Raw genomic sequence first — 16,918 nt, 5'->3', positions numbered from 1 at the left:
AGATCCCTCCGCATCGGAGTCCCCCCCATTGGTAATGTCAACGATCACCACCGTCTCCTTTTGGACTAAGGGGATGGGAGGTGGAACTGATGTTGACGCCGTCGCCGCCGAAGACTTTGTTTTTCGCGTGCGGCGCGGCATGTTACTAGCAACCTTCGCCTGGGCCGCCTCCACATTTAAGCCCTTCAGCTGCTGATCCATGAGGTCATTCGGCGACGTTCTGCTATCACGGGCCAGAGCCTTAGGATGCAAATCAGCAACGGTCTTATCCTTGGCAAGCCCCATTCTCCGGAGGATATCCTCAGACAGGTCCGGTCCAAAGTGGTCTGCAAAGGAAACAAAGCAAGAGTTAAGTAGAAGAAAAAAAAAAAAAAAAAAAAAAAAAAAAAAAAATTGATTGGAGCAGAGATGGGCCTCACACCGACCCCACTCACCCTGTGCCAGGGCCGGTATGAGGCCGACATGGCGGAGCGGCTCATCCTGAAGAATGATCTGCGTCGGGGAATCCATCTCTTCGGCACCCCACTCTTCTCCGCCTCAAAAAGCCTCATCGCCAGCTTCTCATCCGCATTAAGAGGGACCTTGCTGGCGTCCATCTTAAGCTTACTCCAGGTGACCCATTTGTCATGCTCTGCCTTACTCTCGCACCGCAAATTAACTTGGTGCTGGAAGGACCGGGGCAGCGGATAGTCATCCGGCACCTCAACGTACACCCACCGATCTTTCCAGTCCTTGCAGGAGGAAAGCTTATCAACGGAGACGTAACCCGGCTCCATTTGCACGCTGTACCATCCGACGCGACCAGGAAATGACGGCCGAAGGTGGTGAAGCCGACGGAATAAATTAACCGTTGGGACCTCCCCCTTGAAGAGATAGAGCCAGACAAAGCCGACTATGGTCCTAATAGCCAACGGGTGCAGCTGGGCCACGGCGACGTTCATGGCTCTAATGATGGCCATAACGTATTCATTCAAATGAAACCGGAGCCCGTACTCCGGTGCCGGATGTATACGCCGGTGCAACCGGGGAGGGCAACAGACGGCCCGACCCTCCTCGGGGATAACGATTTTGTATCCCCCGCCAAGTAGAAATGGCCCTCGAAAAGTGTTTCACGAGCAATCGGCGAACTTATGGGTCCAAGCACGGTCGGGCGCAGACCTTACAGGCGTCGCCGTGATCCATGATGTCTTGCCTCCCCTCATTAGGACGAGCCCTTTCAAAGATCATCATCGTCATCATCAACATCATCATCATCCTCCCAACCCTCCAAAGCTTTTGGATCAACTTCGGGAGAAGGAGACCTAGGGCCCCCAGACCTTATCGGGATGGCGTCTAGTATCTCCTCCTCATCAAGACGCGACGGGGAACCCCCCCGGCGCACGGTTAATAGGACCGGCGTCAGCAGAAGACATGATTCACAACGAAAACTTAAAAATGAAAAAGTTAAAAATTTGTTTGTTTACCTTGAAGAAAAGTGCTACGCCGGAGTAACGATTCTGAAAGCTAGAGAGAAGTTTTCGTAAAAAAGGGCTAGAAAGAAGAAATTTTTTGAGAAAATAAATTTGGAAGGCCAAATTCAAAGGCTAACTCTCCTATTTATAGGGCAAAGCCCACTCAATCCGACCAATCAGAGCAAAGCCCATGAAGCGTCAACCAATCAGCAACGGGACACATGTCAAGCATGCAGCCATGGAAGGTCAATCTCATTTTACGAATACATATGGGACGTAATATTTTACAGTCAACTGGTCCACACATATCGGTAATGATTGGCTGACTAGAGTTTGACATTACTGTCGTGCGACGGTGGTAATCAGTTGATCCCCTTAGGTCATACCTAAAGGGTAACACTCTTAATTGATTATTTAATTGATCGTATGCTGATACGGGTTAATTAAATTGATTAAAATTGACGGACAATTTTGTGAGTATTATTGACGTATCTTATTGTAATTCGATTAAATAAGATACAGTCTAAGTAATCAAATTGTTTTATTACTTAGATAAAATTATTGTTTACGAAACAATTAAAACTGAATGAATAGTTTATTATAAATACAAGATGTTGTGATTTATAATTGGTAAACCGTTTTGGTACAAGTAATTATGAATTACAAAGTCAATTTTGTACATGACGTATTTTTATTAATACGTTGATTTTTAATATGTTATAAATACATTACAATTACACATGACTAGTGACATGTGACAATTGACAAATGACAAAATATAAAATGGACCTCACATTTTATAAGTGCCGAAAAATGGAAGGAGTATATGTTTAAATTGTGTTAAATAATTAAGTGGAATGCAAAATGATTACACTACTTCTAGCTATACATGCCTAATTGCTTTTGTGAAGAGCATCTTGGCCATGCATTAGCTCCTTTTCTTCCTCCACTCGGTTTCCACCTAGAAAAACAAGAGTTTTTCTTCCATAATCATTCTACTTTTACACTACATATTTTTCTAGTGTAATATTATTCCATTCTCTAAGATTACTAGAACTTAGAGATAGAAAATACTCCATCATTCTTTCCTTCTCTTGGCCGAAAAACAAGAGAGCAAAAACAATATTTTGGGTCAATTTTTAGTAAGATTAATATTGTTCTAGATCAAATAATATTAGTCTTTTAAGAGGTTATCTTGGGTATTCATCTTTGGGAGGGATTCTAAGCTTGAATCTTTGTTCATCCATATAAGGAAAGCTCAAGAACAAGTAAGAAGGAGATCCTACTTGTGCCCTTTGATCCGAAATTTTATAGTAAGGAAAACAATTTCTTATCTATTCTTATTCATGTTTGCATGCATAAGATTTGTAATTATTTTATGACTAAATAATTTCTCACATATATGCATATGTAAATTAATGAGATTAATAATTTCTAACAAGTGTTATCAAAGCCTTAGGTTGTTTGCATGCAAATCGGTTATTGTTTTTCCGAGTTATACGATTAACAAACAAAACTTATAAATTTGTGTTTATTATGAAATATCACGAATTTTATTTGCATGTTAAAGTTTCTGGTCCAAAAATGTATTTAGGATTTGTATTCTTTTGGTGTGACACCCTCATTCATTGCGGAAAAGTAAACACATAATTCTAGATAAAAACTGCATGCATATGTTTGTAATAGGTTCATTTGGGTAAAAACCTGTAATTTTTAAAACCGAAAACGAAACCTGAACCTGTTATAAAAATATCCTAATAGGAAGGTGTCAAACATACAAGGTCTAAAATAAATCTCATACATAAAACATCGCTAAAGTCGCGAAACAAAGTTATACAACCCGAATATGAAAAAGGGAGACATATGTCCCTAAAAAGTATATGACATAAAAAGTGTTTAAGGGTCACAATAAAATAAAGCCAATCTAGGTCCCAAGGTTACTTTGCTCGCTAGCTCGTCCATGTACCCCATATATGCATCACCTACCTGTCAATCACATTTTATACAAATACGAAAACCACAGTCAGTGGGGAGTAACTCCGAGTTCTCTCAGCCACGAAATGTCATAATTAATATAACATGTAAACATAAAGATATGAATATGTAGCCTGCATATAGATGTTAGACAATTGTGCTTATCATGTGAACAACAATATAACAACACATAATCCTAGCATGTGAATACTAGACCGACTCATACTACACTATCATGTGAATCACATAACATCCAGGAAACCAAACTCTATCAACCATAGCCGGCTTGCATCTCACCTTCTATGATTCATAGAATCATCAAACAAGAAAGGACAATATATCTAGAGACAGGCATAAGTTCTTAGTACAGTCAATAGTCACTCTGTAACTCGAGTCTATACCACGAGTGTAGACACCTCGTTTCTGCACCTCTCGCAAACCACCCGGTGATGATTGGGCCGCATGTTTGATACGCGGAATGATTTGTGACAGTTCGTAAGATTATCGTCAAGTGATTGCTCAAATACTGATTTCTACCTCTTAATTGTCATCTACGTACCATTACAGTCGTTTTAGCAGTAATTAGAGTACATTTGGAGTCTGGGTCAAAAACCGTCTTCATTTCCTAAAACCGTCAAATCCCGAGTCAAAGCAATGTGCTTGTCTACCTAAGGTTAGGGTGTCATAAAATGTTGAGATTATATCTCATTTTGAGTCTCATGTCACTTCATTAGGCTAAACTAAAAGTTTACATTACAAAATGTGCATTTCATTTAGCTAAAATGATAACCCGACCTTTAGGCCCGTTTTACAAGGTCATAACGACTTTTTTGAGTCAGGCCTATTTCACAGAAAGTTCTAGATATCTTTCTTAGCTTTCCAACGCCACCGAAATCACCTTATTCCGAGTCTTGTAGAGAAAGTTATGCCTAAAATACGACAGGCTGTCAAACGCGCTTTCTTGCGCAGGAGGAACCCGCTGAGGAAAGGACGCAGCAGGTGCTGCGCCTCTTCCAAGGGACGCAGCTCTGCTGCGCCTTTTCCTCAATGTTTTCTTTTTGTCCAAGTTTCCGCGTTTAACCAAAGTCGGTTATTTCCGGATCTTTCTCTCCTTTCCTAAACCCTAATTCCGTGATTAGTATAAATAGGAGCCTTCGCTCCTCATATTTCTCACGCGAGTGTCCGCCCTTCTCTTCTCCCTTTGCATTCTAGACTTTGTTCTTACTTATTGGCGCCAACGTGCTTGAACTTTCGACCATGTAAGCTCGGATCTTTCCGGTACCCGGCCTCTCTCCGTTGCATGACCGACCAATTTGACCAACTACACTCAATCAACTTAATTAATTAATCGTTTTCCTCTTACGAGGGCACTCTCTTTGCATTCGCGTCGAGCATTCACTAATCGATATCTTAGTTCTTCTCGTTTCGTCAACATGTAAGTCTGAGGGTGTATAATCCTTATTTATTTATTGTATTCTACTTTTTGTATCATCAATTGTAAGGTTCATGTCGAAAATACCGTTAAAACCGATTTCTAAAACCCTTTGTTAAAACTCGTTTTTGCGGATTTCCGATAGATAACCGTCGAGAAAGGACGCAAAGAATCGCTGCGCCTCTTCGAAGGAACGCAGTTCCTGCTGCGCCTCTTCGTGAGGCTGCCGCAGTTCCTGCTTCCTTTCTTCTTCGTTTGTTCTCTGTAATTCGTATTCAAAATCTTTCTTTTGCTTGTTCGCTTGTTAATTCTTCGTCTTAATGTCATAATAATTCACATGTATATTATTATTCATCGTCTTTCACATGTTTAATTCATCAAATCCGACTTAAATCCCAAATAATCCAATATTTGCGGGTTTTCGTCATTAAATTCAATTCCGGGTTGTAGAGATTCAATTTGTTCATATTGGGTTTCTGGAATTCGTCTTTGATATAGCTTGCATTTGTCTTTTCCCATGTTCATCGCATATTCGTCATATATCATCATGTTTAGACTAGTTAATTGATTTCAATAGAGGACTCATTAATATTTTTCACTTCTATCATTATTTCATCATGTAATTAATCCGTTTGCATCCGTCTCATCCATATTTTACTGTTTTTATGACCTATTCATGTGTTAAATAACCTGTTAATCACTTTCATCCGAGTAAATAATTGAATCCATCATTAAAATCACCAATCGACATTAACGGCTTGCAATCACGGCTTCACAGCCAGAACTGAGCCAAGGAACAGACGCAGCGTCTGCTGCGCCTATTCCAGAAGACGCAGCTCTGCTGCGCCTGTTCCTGGCTGAGTTCTGTCCCTGAAATCCGTTTCTGCCTTGACCTAGTTTGTTTAGACTACGTATTATTTGACTATTATCCGTAATATCACGATAATTCTTGTTCGTTAATTTATTTAACTTCCTTCTTTTATTCTTTTTCTCAAATTATCCGTTTTAAAGGTATTTTCGACATAAATCGCCTATTCCATTGTAATTATTGTAATTTTCATTATTGTAATTCATAGTTATTGTATTTCTTTTATTATTTGTATGTTTTCACATGTAAATCAACATTAAATCCTACTTCGACCCAATTGTATGCTAAATTACGTGTCAACCGACTTAGTTAAATCTTCACATGCTTGGATTAAAACTTGGATGTTGCATTGCATGCATGTAGCCGACGATATATCAAGTACGAATAACTTCCCTAATCATTAGTAGAGGCCGCTATCGAGGCGGGCGGGATTAGGTGTTCGATCAAAAGAGCTTCCTAATACGTACCCTCACCCCTTACTCCAGATATCTGTGAACACCCGTGTTCATTGGCATCCACGAGAGTCATTCTAGACATAGAATGCTAAGGGTAACGATTGCTTAGTGTTCATGTCTCTACTTTGTGTCTTGACATGACACGAGGTACTCGAACGGTTCCAATTTCCCATAAAAATTGGTGGCGACTCCATACAAAATGCAAACGCTTGTTTCGTTCTCACCAAGGCCCCGTGGGCGGCCCGCCGTCCACGCTTTTGGCGACTCATTGGGGATTATACACTTACGTGTAGCAAGGATGAAACTTGAACAAGGTTAGGGAATAATTTGTACAAGACAATTGTCGGTTTTCATAACTCGGTCATCCTAGATCGTTTTATTCGGCCTTCCTAGGCCCAACCCAACCCATTCGACCAATCGTCCCGTCTAAACGGTCCTAATTCTTATTTGGGCCTAAGGATGGATAGCGATTGACGTCATCCATACCATGATGCTTACTCTTGTTTGTATCAAGGACTTTCACTACTTGAGGAAATGGACTAGGAATCGGCCTTACTCTTGTTTGGTACGAGCCTCTCCACAGACTTCGGGTTTGATGGTTCGGTATGGCAACCCACCCTTTAAACCAAAACCCTTTTAAATGCACTCAGCATCCTGTTATAATGCTTGTGTAAATGTTTGTACCTTATGTGATCACCATTTCTAAACGAAACCATGACAATTTTGTAAAATTTAAAATCCTTTTTAAATGAAAATTTCGAAAAGGCCTTTGATTAGCGCAAAACCCAGTCAAAATTCTGTCCGTTTATCGAGTCAAATTTCGGGCCTCAAACGCATTTCAAAAAACCAAAAAAAAAAACATAAACGTTTAAAAAAAAAAATCCAAAAAAAAACAAAAACGTTTTATTCAGAATATTTTCCAACATGTAAATGTAAATATGTAAATTCAATTGGGCTAAGTTAGAGTCAAAGTTCAAACCGACTATGTCCTAGTCGGAACTCCGTCGAGTCATAAACCCGTCTTCCTTTACATTTTTGGGTCTTTTCAAAATTCAAGTCAAGTCCTAAGGCGTCACGCCATTATTTTGGACTCCCTACCCCAACTCAGTTAGGATCTAAGCATTTTCGACACATCGAGTCACACGTTTCAAGGCTCAACACACGAGTCTCAATGGGCCTCATATTTGAGTCTAAACTACAGCAGTCTTCTTAACACCTATAAGCAAACCTGGAGTCCAGAATCAACACGTGTCTTCAATCCCGTCAATCCAGTCAACCACATAAATGTCACTCTGTCAAAGTCAATACTCGAGTCTAAAGGTCAAGGTCAAACACCGTGAATTCAAACACGAGAAGTCGCTCACGACATTTCACGAGTTCACAAGTCAAGTCTAAATGTGTCATCTCATCCCTTCCTTTGTTTGTTGCTCTAGTATGCGTGATCTCATGTCAAATCAAGTTGTAACGCGCATCGTTTTCTTCTCGGTAGGAATTCCGCAATTTCCAATGAAAGTATTCAAGAATGTTTATCTGCCGACGTCAAGGGACTAAGTACTGCAGTCATTAAGCTTCAGGCCACCATCGAAGACTTGAGCGCTCGTGTCATCAATATGGAAAAGAAGATAGATATGATGAAACCTTTACCATCTTCTCATACCCCAAGGCCAAGTTATAACTTCAACACGACTCACCCATCTAAGAAGGCCAATGAAGGCAAGGGAGTCAACCTCTTGGAAACCCCACCCAGAAGGCCGGGACGAGCCCACAGGGAGTTCGTTGACCTCGGAACCACATATGAAGTAGCTCTACGAAAACTGGTTTCCCAGGGAAAACTTCTTCCAATCGGTCCAACCCCAGACCCTGAAAAGATATTGCCTAGATGGAAGGGCAATTCATATTGTCAGTACCATCAAGGTAGGGGACACGATACGGAGGAATGCTTTTGTCTAAAGCATATTATTCAGGATATGATCGAGGATGGCAAGCTTCCTGTGCCACCTTCCGCCAAGAAATCCAAGAAGACCGACCCTCTTGGGTCCAACGTCATTAAACATGACCGTGAAGAATCATCTCTAGACTGTTCTCATCTCCTCGATCATCATGATGATAAAGAAATCAATGTCCTCGAAGATGAAGATATCCAAAATGTAATGCTCATGCTTTCCATGGCCTTCGACAACAAATTCTCCAAAATAGAAGGAGCCATTGATAGCCTAAACTTCCGACTTTCCAACATTGAAAACCAATTCGCCGAAATGGGTAAGAAGCTTGATGCCCAACTTCTTAAGATGAAAAGCGTTCAGACAAACCCTCAACTTGACAGTCCTAAGGAGAAAGCAACAAATGGACAATCTATTCCTAGTTCTTATCATCGAGGAACCAAAATCAATAAAGGCATCCTCATGGATCCTTCGTCAAAGAAACCTAACAACCCTCCAAGGCCATTTACAAAGGCTTCCGAAAATAAGAGCACACCTCCTAGGAAATTTACCAACATTGGTATTACATACACCGATGCCTTTCAGAGACTCATGGAACAACGAATGTTGAAGCCTATAGGACCTACACCCGAACCAGAAAGGAAATCCAAGTTCTGGGACGAGAACTCATACTGCGAATACCATAGAGGCAAAGGGCATGATACAGAGAAATGTTACAAATTAAAAAATGTCATTCAGGATATGATCGAAGACGGGAAGTTGTCCCTCTCAAACTTTAGCCCACAAGGTAACTTAGGCAATCCTCATGGATATACCAATTATCAAGAAACTCTTCTTGACTATTATCCTTTCAGTGTTCCCAATGATGAAGATGAGGTGCTCAAATGGGTGAATGCTCAAAGTCAGATGTCGAAGCCAGTTGCTGGAAGGGAAAATGCTCAAGCATGGGCCGATGATTACGAGTCTAGATCTAAGATCGAGTCGAAATCCGAGTCCGAGTCCGAGTCTTAGGCTTTCTATCCCATAATTTTTCTAGTATCTTTCTTTGTGTCCATTTCCATTCCTAGTGACAACCTGGGGGCTGTCCCATGAGTCACGTGTCTTCTCATATCTATGTTAAATACATTTATTAATCATTTCAATAAAAGTACGATTTTCAATCCACATATTCTATCATATCTCTTCCTCTGCCCTTTTCCTGTAACAACAAGAATTGGTTTGAGACATTTTTTTAAAATGACAACAACAACACATGACAGTCAATGTGAGTGCACTTAGATGATGTTCCGTTCAAAGTTGTAGAGGACCTGAAACTCCGTGTTCATTTTCTTTACCTATTCCGTGTCTGGCAATAGAAACCACAATATAACCCTAGTTTAGGACGAGCCTATCTCAAGAGATTCTAGGACGAATCCAGACCGTCTCCCTTGTTGACAATCCATGACGGAAGGCAAGCCCATTCCCCACAATAAGCAACCCGTGTTACTAAAAACCAACCCATTTCACACCAAAGGTGCTAGTCTGACCCAAATCCATGGTAGCAATCAAAGTCCAAGACCGTACGAGTCGTGATCAAAGACAAAAGGCTCAATCAAGAGAAACTTAGGTCAATATCCAAGGCCACAATTATGCCGGTAATCCAAGACAAAAGAGTCAAAATAAGAAGAAGGCTCAATCAAGCAAGTCAAGTCAATATCCAAAGTCAAAATTATCCTCAAAAAACGTGAATCAAAAGTCTGAGCAAAAAGCAAATAAAGATATACTCTAGACCAAGAATCTGAGTCCAAATCAAGAACAAGTCTGAAATCAAATATTGAACGGAATACTCCTGAAGTCTATATAGAATCAAGTTACAGTATAGAATCAAGACATCAATGAAGATGGTCATCTAGCACCCTCCCTTAGCCTCTCACACATCACACACCCTAAGTCCTTCTCGAGACCGTTATAGGGAGATAGTTAGGAATTTTGAGAATCCTCTCAAACTCGTCAAGCATACCCATCCTTTAGAGCCAAGACATGGAAACTTGATCCCACGTCATTTTAACCTACCTTTATGTGCTCAGGCTACATCAAGCCAAGAGACTCCATTTCCAAGCCACATTACAAGCCATAATCCCATAAAGCCTTAACACCACAAAATCAAAGCTCCAGAGATTTGTTCATCAAAGCCTCTTATGTCCAAGCTCAACATTCCAAATATCCAATCCAGTTTCACCTTGACCCATACACGGAGTCTTCAAATACTTTGCTACCTAGAACGGGACATACCCATTATCATCCTTAGGATCCACTTTTAGGTGTACTCACATGACAAGGAAATTTTTACAAAATTAGTTACACCTCTTTGGTCTATGATCAGAGGGAGTTATCTCAAATCAGTTCTTCGAGTCACCAAAGGAATACACCCTTGTGACCCTGCACTTTAAGGTCCTAACAGCATAGCTTAGGCACACACTTGAACTACGAGCATGGTTTGATTTCACCTCTTCAGGTGGATACGTAGGCAGTCCTTTCTTACACAAGAAGGACACAACCATCCCCACTTCCAACTTTCAACCTCAATCAGCAACCATCCCAATTTTCAACCTTCCAACCTCAATTAACATCCCTTCCACAACCAACACCTCTATACTGGGGGCTCCTTATTGTCGCCCAGTTTCTTTTTACAAAAATTCAGAGTCATCTTCTCATCCTGGGGGCTTCTCTTCCAAGATGCCACCCTTCCTTTATTCCTCTCTTATTTTAAGTCAAGCTAGTACTCGGTCCGGACAATGACAAAGGTCTTAGGTCAATTCTCCAAAGTCATCATGCCTCGAGAGGGGTCTCTTTTACAGCGAGCGGCAGCAAAAGAAGTCCTAGTAGACAGCTGATCCATGGCTCATGCCTTGCTTTTATGTGTCCCCATCATTCTTGCAATTCTTATACCTTTGGAACTGATACGCGTTGTCACCCACACTTGGATAGGGGTTGCGCATACTTAAGCAAAGTCTGTCAAAGTCATCTCTATGTCATGTCAGTCAAACCTAAGTCTACATTTCGCTTCGCATCCTAGAAGATCTGTGTCCTATATCTAAAGTCCATTGAGTATGCATAACGCATTACAAACGACAAACTTCTTTGAACAAGTTTTAAACAACTTTTATAAAGAAACGACTTTTGCAAAACCTATGTGTTTTCTCATTCGAGGTCCATGTGATAATTGCTTACGTGCATATACTAGATTGCATTCTTGTGTGGCTACTAACCATGCAGGTAAGTATTAGAATCAGTACTTTACCAAGACCTCGCTTGTCACAACGAGCGAGTATTTCCCGACAGGTGTTTCGACACGCCTTCATTATATTTCCCCAAGCGAGAGTAAGCGGATAGACAATATCTCTCAAGACATGGAAATAAATTCCCGATTATGTTCCCCAACGAGAGTTCACGACCGACAGTCATTTCCTCTCGAGACATGGAGATCAACATCAACCCCAAGACTTATCGAAGTTTGTTTGAAGACTACCCAAGCAGATTTCCCTCAGCAGTTCCCGCATGTGTCCTGCTACTCGCAATTTTTCTTGTTCTCAAGCCAAAGCCTCCTTCCTTAGGTTCGTAAACCCAAAGTTAGGATTCTTACCCCTAGATTCTTAGATCCCAAAATGGCTTCCTTTAGGTTCATAAACCTTTAATATCCCATACCAAACGACCTTAGGTTCATAAACCCATAAATTCTTTTGGAGTTCTCATACCTCAGAAAGCTTAAGTGCATGCGTTCAAAACAAGAATTAGTAACCCAGTAAGTTCCTAAACTTAGCCCTAGGATCCCAAATCCTCTTAGGTTCACAAACCTTTAAGTTCTCATACAAGCCTTTCATATACCCAGGTTCATACACCCAACTCTTTAGGTAACCCTTTTCAGGATAAACCCTTCAGATCTTTCAGAAACTTACCTTAATCTTTCAGACAACCCTTTAGATAACCTTTCAGGATAATCCTTCCTTTAGCCTTATCCCTTCATACCCTTCAGACAACCCTTTAGATAACCTTTCAGGATAATCCTTCCTGCAGCCTTATCCCTTCAAGATAATCCTCCATATGTTGATCCTTTCAGTAACCTTCAGATAACCCCTTTTCAGTTAAGTCTCCCTTTAGTCCTTCTCTTTAGAGAGAATTATCCTTCAGCCTTCCCTTTAGAGAGAGTTGTCCTTCAGTGAGAGATAGCCTTCAGAGTTAAGCCTTCAGAAGTATTAAGAAGTTTCTTCATAATCCTGTGACCCCTAATGCCTTCAGACACCAAGTTATCTTCAGACCAAAGAGTTTTGCCGAAGCGTCTTCAGTCCCGTTTCACCCAGGGGTATCTCAGGTATGGTCTCTTCTTATGGTCAAGAGCTTCCTTATGTAGTCTAATGGACTTTAAACGACCCTCCCCGATAGTCGACAGACTCTAAAATGTTCCCGACGACAGGTCCTTGGTTCAGACCCCTTGAGCCGCCTCGCGTCGCCATAGTCCTCAGGTTGTAATCTTCGATTGACCTGGTGGCTATACTTTGACTTTCGCCTTATCCAAGCCTCAGTTAAAGTGGGGGCTCTGTAGACACCTCGTTTCTGCACCTCTCGCAAACCACCAGGTGATGATTGGGCCGCATGTTTGATACGCAGAATGATTTATAACAGTTCGTAAGATTATCGTCAAGTGATTGCTCAAATACTGATTTCTACCTCTTAATTGTCATCTACGTACCATTACGGTCGTTTTGGCAGTAATTAGAGTACATTTGGAGTCTGGGTCAAAAACCGTCTTCATTTCCTAAAACCGTCAAATCCCGAGTCAAAGCAATGTGCTTGTCTACCTAAGGTTAGGGTGTCATAAAATGTTGAGATTATATCTCATTTTGAGTCTCATGTCACTTTATTAGGCTAAACTAAAAGTTTACATTACAAAATGTGCATTTCATTTAGCTAAAATGATAACCCGACCTTTAGGCCCGTTTTACAATGTCATAACGACTTTTTTGAGTCAGGCCTATTTCACAGAAAGTTCTAGATATCTTTCTTAGCTTTCCAACGCCACCGAAATCACCTTATTCCGAGTCTTGTAGAGAAAGTTATGCCTAAAATACGACAGGCTGTCAAACGCGCTTTCTTGCGCAGGAGGAACCCGCTGAGGAAAGGACGCAGCAGGTGCTGCGCCTCTTCCAAGGGACGCAGCTCTGTTGCGCCTTTTCCTCAATGTTTTCTTTTTGTCCAAGTTTCCGCGTTTAACCAAAGTCGGTTATTTCCGGATCTTTCTCTCCTTTCCTAAACCCTAATTCCGTGATTAGTATAAATAGGAGCCTTCGCTCCTCATATTTCTCACGCGAGTGTCCGCCCTTCTCTTCTCCCTTTGCATTCTAGACTTTGTTCTTACTTATTGGCGCCTACGTGCTTGAACTTTCAACCACGTAAGCTCGGATCTTTCCGGGTACCAGCCTCTCCGTTGCATGACCGACCAATTTGACCAACTACACTCAATCAACTTAATTAATTAATCGTTTTCCTCTTACGAGGGCACTCTCTTTGCATTCGCGTCGAGCATTCACTAATCGATATCTTAGTTCTTCTCGTTTCGTCAACATGTAAGTCTGAGGGTGTATAATCCTTATTTATTTATTGTATTCTACTTTTTGTATCATCAATTGTAAGGTTCATGTCGAAAATACCGTTAAAACCGATTTCTAAAACCCTTTGTTAAAACCTGTTTTTGCGGATTTCCAGTAGATAACCGTCGAGAAAGGACGCAAAGAATCGCTGCGCCTCTTGAAGGAGCGCGATTCTGCTGCGCTCTTCGTGAGGGCCGCCGCGAGCCTCGCTTCCTTTCTTCTTCGTTTGTTCTCTGTAATTCGTATTCAAAATCTTTCTTTTGCTTGTTCGCTTGTTAATTCTTCGTCTTAATGTCATAATAATTCACATGTATATTATTATTCATCGTCTTTCACATGTTTAATTCATCAAATCCGACTTAAATCCCAAATAATCCAATATTTGCGGGTTTTCGTCATTAAATTCAATTCCGGGTTGTAGAGATTCAATTTGTTCATATTGGGTTTCTGGAATTCGTCTTTGATATAGCTTGCATTTGTCTTTTCCCATGTTCATCGCATATTCGTCATATATCATCATGTTTAGACTAGTTAATTGATTTCAATAGAGGACTCATTAATATTTTTCACTTCTATCATTATTTCATCATGTAATTAATCCGTTTGCATCCGTCTCATCCATATTTTACTGTTTTTATGACCTATTCATGTGTTAAATAACCTGTTAATCACTTTCATCCGAGTAAATAATTGAATCCATCATTAAAATCACCAATCGACATTAACGGCTTGCAATCACGGCTTCACAGCCAGAACTGAGCCAAGGAACAGACGCAGCGTCGCTCGCGCTATTCGAAAGACGCAGCTTCTGCTGCGCTTTGTTCTGGCCGAGTTACGTCCCAAATCCGTTTCTGCCTTGACCTAGTTTGTTTAGACTACGTATTATTTGACTATTATCCGTAATATCACGATAATTCCTGTTCGTTAATTTATTTAACTTCCTTCTTTTATTCTTTTTCTCAAATTATCCGTTTTAAAGGTATTTTCGACATAAATCGCCTATTCCATTGTAATTATTGTAATTTTCATTATTGTAATTCATAGTTATTGTATTTCTTTTATTATTTGTATGTTTTCACATGTAAATCAACATTAAATCCTACTTCGACCCAATTGTATGCTAAATTACGTGTCAACCGACTTAGTTAAATCTTCACATGCTAGGATTAAAACTTGGATGTTGCATTGCATGCATGTAGCCGACGATATATCAAGTACGAATAACTTCCCTAATCATTAGTAGAGGCCGCTATCGAGGCGGGCGGGATTAGGTGTTCGATCAAAAGAGCTTCCTAATACGTACCCTCACCCCTTACTCCAGATATCTGTGAACACCCGTGTTCATTGGCATCCACGAGAGTCATTCTAGACATAGAATGCTAAGGGTAACGATTGCTTAGTGTTCATGTCTCTACTTTGTGTCTTGACATGACACGAGGTACTCGAACGGTTCCAATTTCCCATAAAAATTGGTGGCGACTCCATACAAAATGCAAACGCTTGTTTCGTTCTCACCAAGCGCCCCCGTGGGCGACCCGCTGTCCACAACGAGGTAAGGTAAACACCCTAGTCCTAAACCTGCGCAGACCTAGCGACATGCGGAAAACTACCGCATCCAAGACCCATGATAACACCACATGAGTACCCCTAAGGAGTCCACCAAATGGTTGGCTAGTACTTAAGCTGACCACATACTTCTATGAGTACGTCAGGAGGTCATGCCCTAACTTGGATATAAACCCACCAAGCTAAGACACAAAGGCTATTAAGCGGTGAACATACACTCGTCAAAGACTATAATGACCTATCTATGATGAAAGCCGAAATACTCACCTAGGACCTAGTCCCAGCTTGAATACTTTAGCCCACACCACACAAGACAAGTAGGACACCCAATTAACCATAAGAGGGGCAAAGAGTCCAAACTTGCGCACACAAATGATCATACACACCCTAGCATATGAAAGGCTACGCAAGAGCATATTCAGCTGACAATCCAATAATATCTCCAATATCAATAATAATCCAAATTCCAGCTAACCAACAGTACCATAATCCATGAGAACAAGCTAAAATGGCAAAGAGGCAACAAGACTCAAGCATAAGGCATCCAAAGCATCCAACAACCAACATGAGAAATGATAATTACAAATATTAAGGCATAACATAAAATATCCAATAACAACCAATCTCACCTCAAAGACAAACCCTCGACCCGAGTCCCGCGATGGGTCATTGGTCAAATCGAGGCTGACCGGTTTAAACCTAGTTTGACCAAACTCATTCGGTCAAACTGGCCAGCTCAGAGTCTTGGCCTACTTTGGCCCAAATCACAAAATTCATTACAATATCATTCTCATGCAGTATTCCAATTTCTATCATGTGAACACTATCAACATAAAGAAAACATTCCAACTTACAAAATAACTAATTCCACAAAATTCTCGCATAATAAAATAGCATAAATAACTGTCTCACACAAGGGTAAACTTTTCTATAAATGTTAATCGATAAAACGACGCCATTTACTCATACGGACTCCGAATTGAGTGATTCAAGTGGCTAAACCACCTAATTTTTCGATGCCGTTCAATCTGTCATATTTTTGGAAACATTAGAAACCGTCTCGGTCCGGTACTGACGCGTTCCAGCCAAAACACGGACTTGTCGCAACACATAATTCCTCATCTAAATTTGTTCCAAACAATAATATACAAATGGGTAACATAAATTAAACATAAGCATACTCTTCTTACTCCATTCATTCATTTATCAACAAGATCGTCTCAAACAACAACAAACGACAACAAACAACAAATACAACTACTAATGTGACATTAATTCGTCGAGTGACTCGGAATAGTTACCTTAAGCTAGAAAAAGAGAACAATAACACTTGAGAAAGAGCCCTAGAAACCGAAATCACTCATCATCTTCTACAATATATGAGTCACCTAACTCATCTTCATATTCTTCACCTATAAGAACAACAAAAGTACAATTATTAAGCTTAAATTCGAAAACCCTAAAAGATGAGTCTTAAAACAAAATTGGGGGAAATGAAAATAAAGCTTACTAGGAGATGAGGATTGAAGAGAGGATTCCAAATATATAAGTTTTATGCAAATTGGTGGAGAAATGAAGGATTTATGGTGGTTTTAGGGATTGTAAGGA

The sequence above is a fragment of the Silene latifolia genome, chromosome 9, assembly GCF_048544455.1.
Source record: "Silene latifolia isolate original U9 population chromosome 9, ASM4854445v1, whole genome shotgun sequence".
In the NCBI taxonomy this organism is placed as follows: domain Eukaryota; kingdom Viridiplantae; phylum Streptophyta; class Magnoliopsida; order Caryophyllales; family Caryophyllaceae; genus Silene; species Silene latifolia.
Note: the sequence above shows the minus strand (reverse complement) of the source record.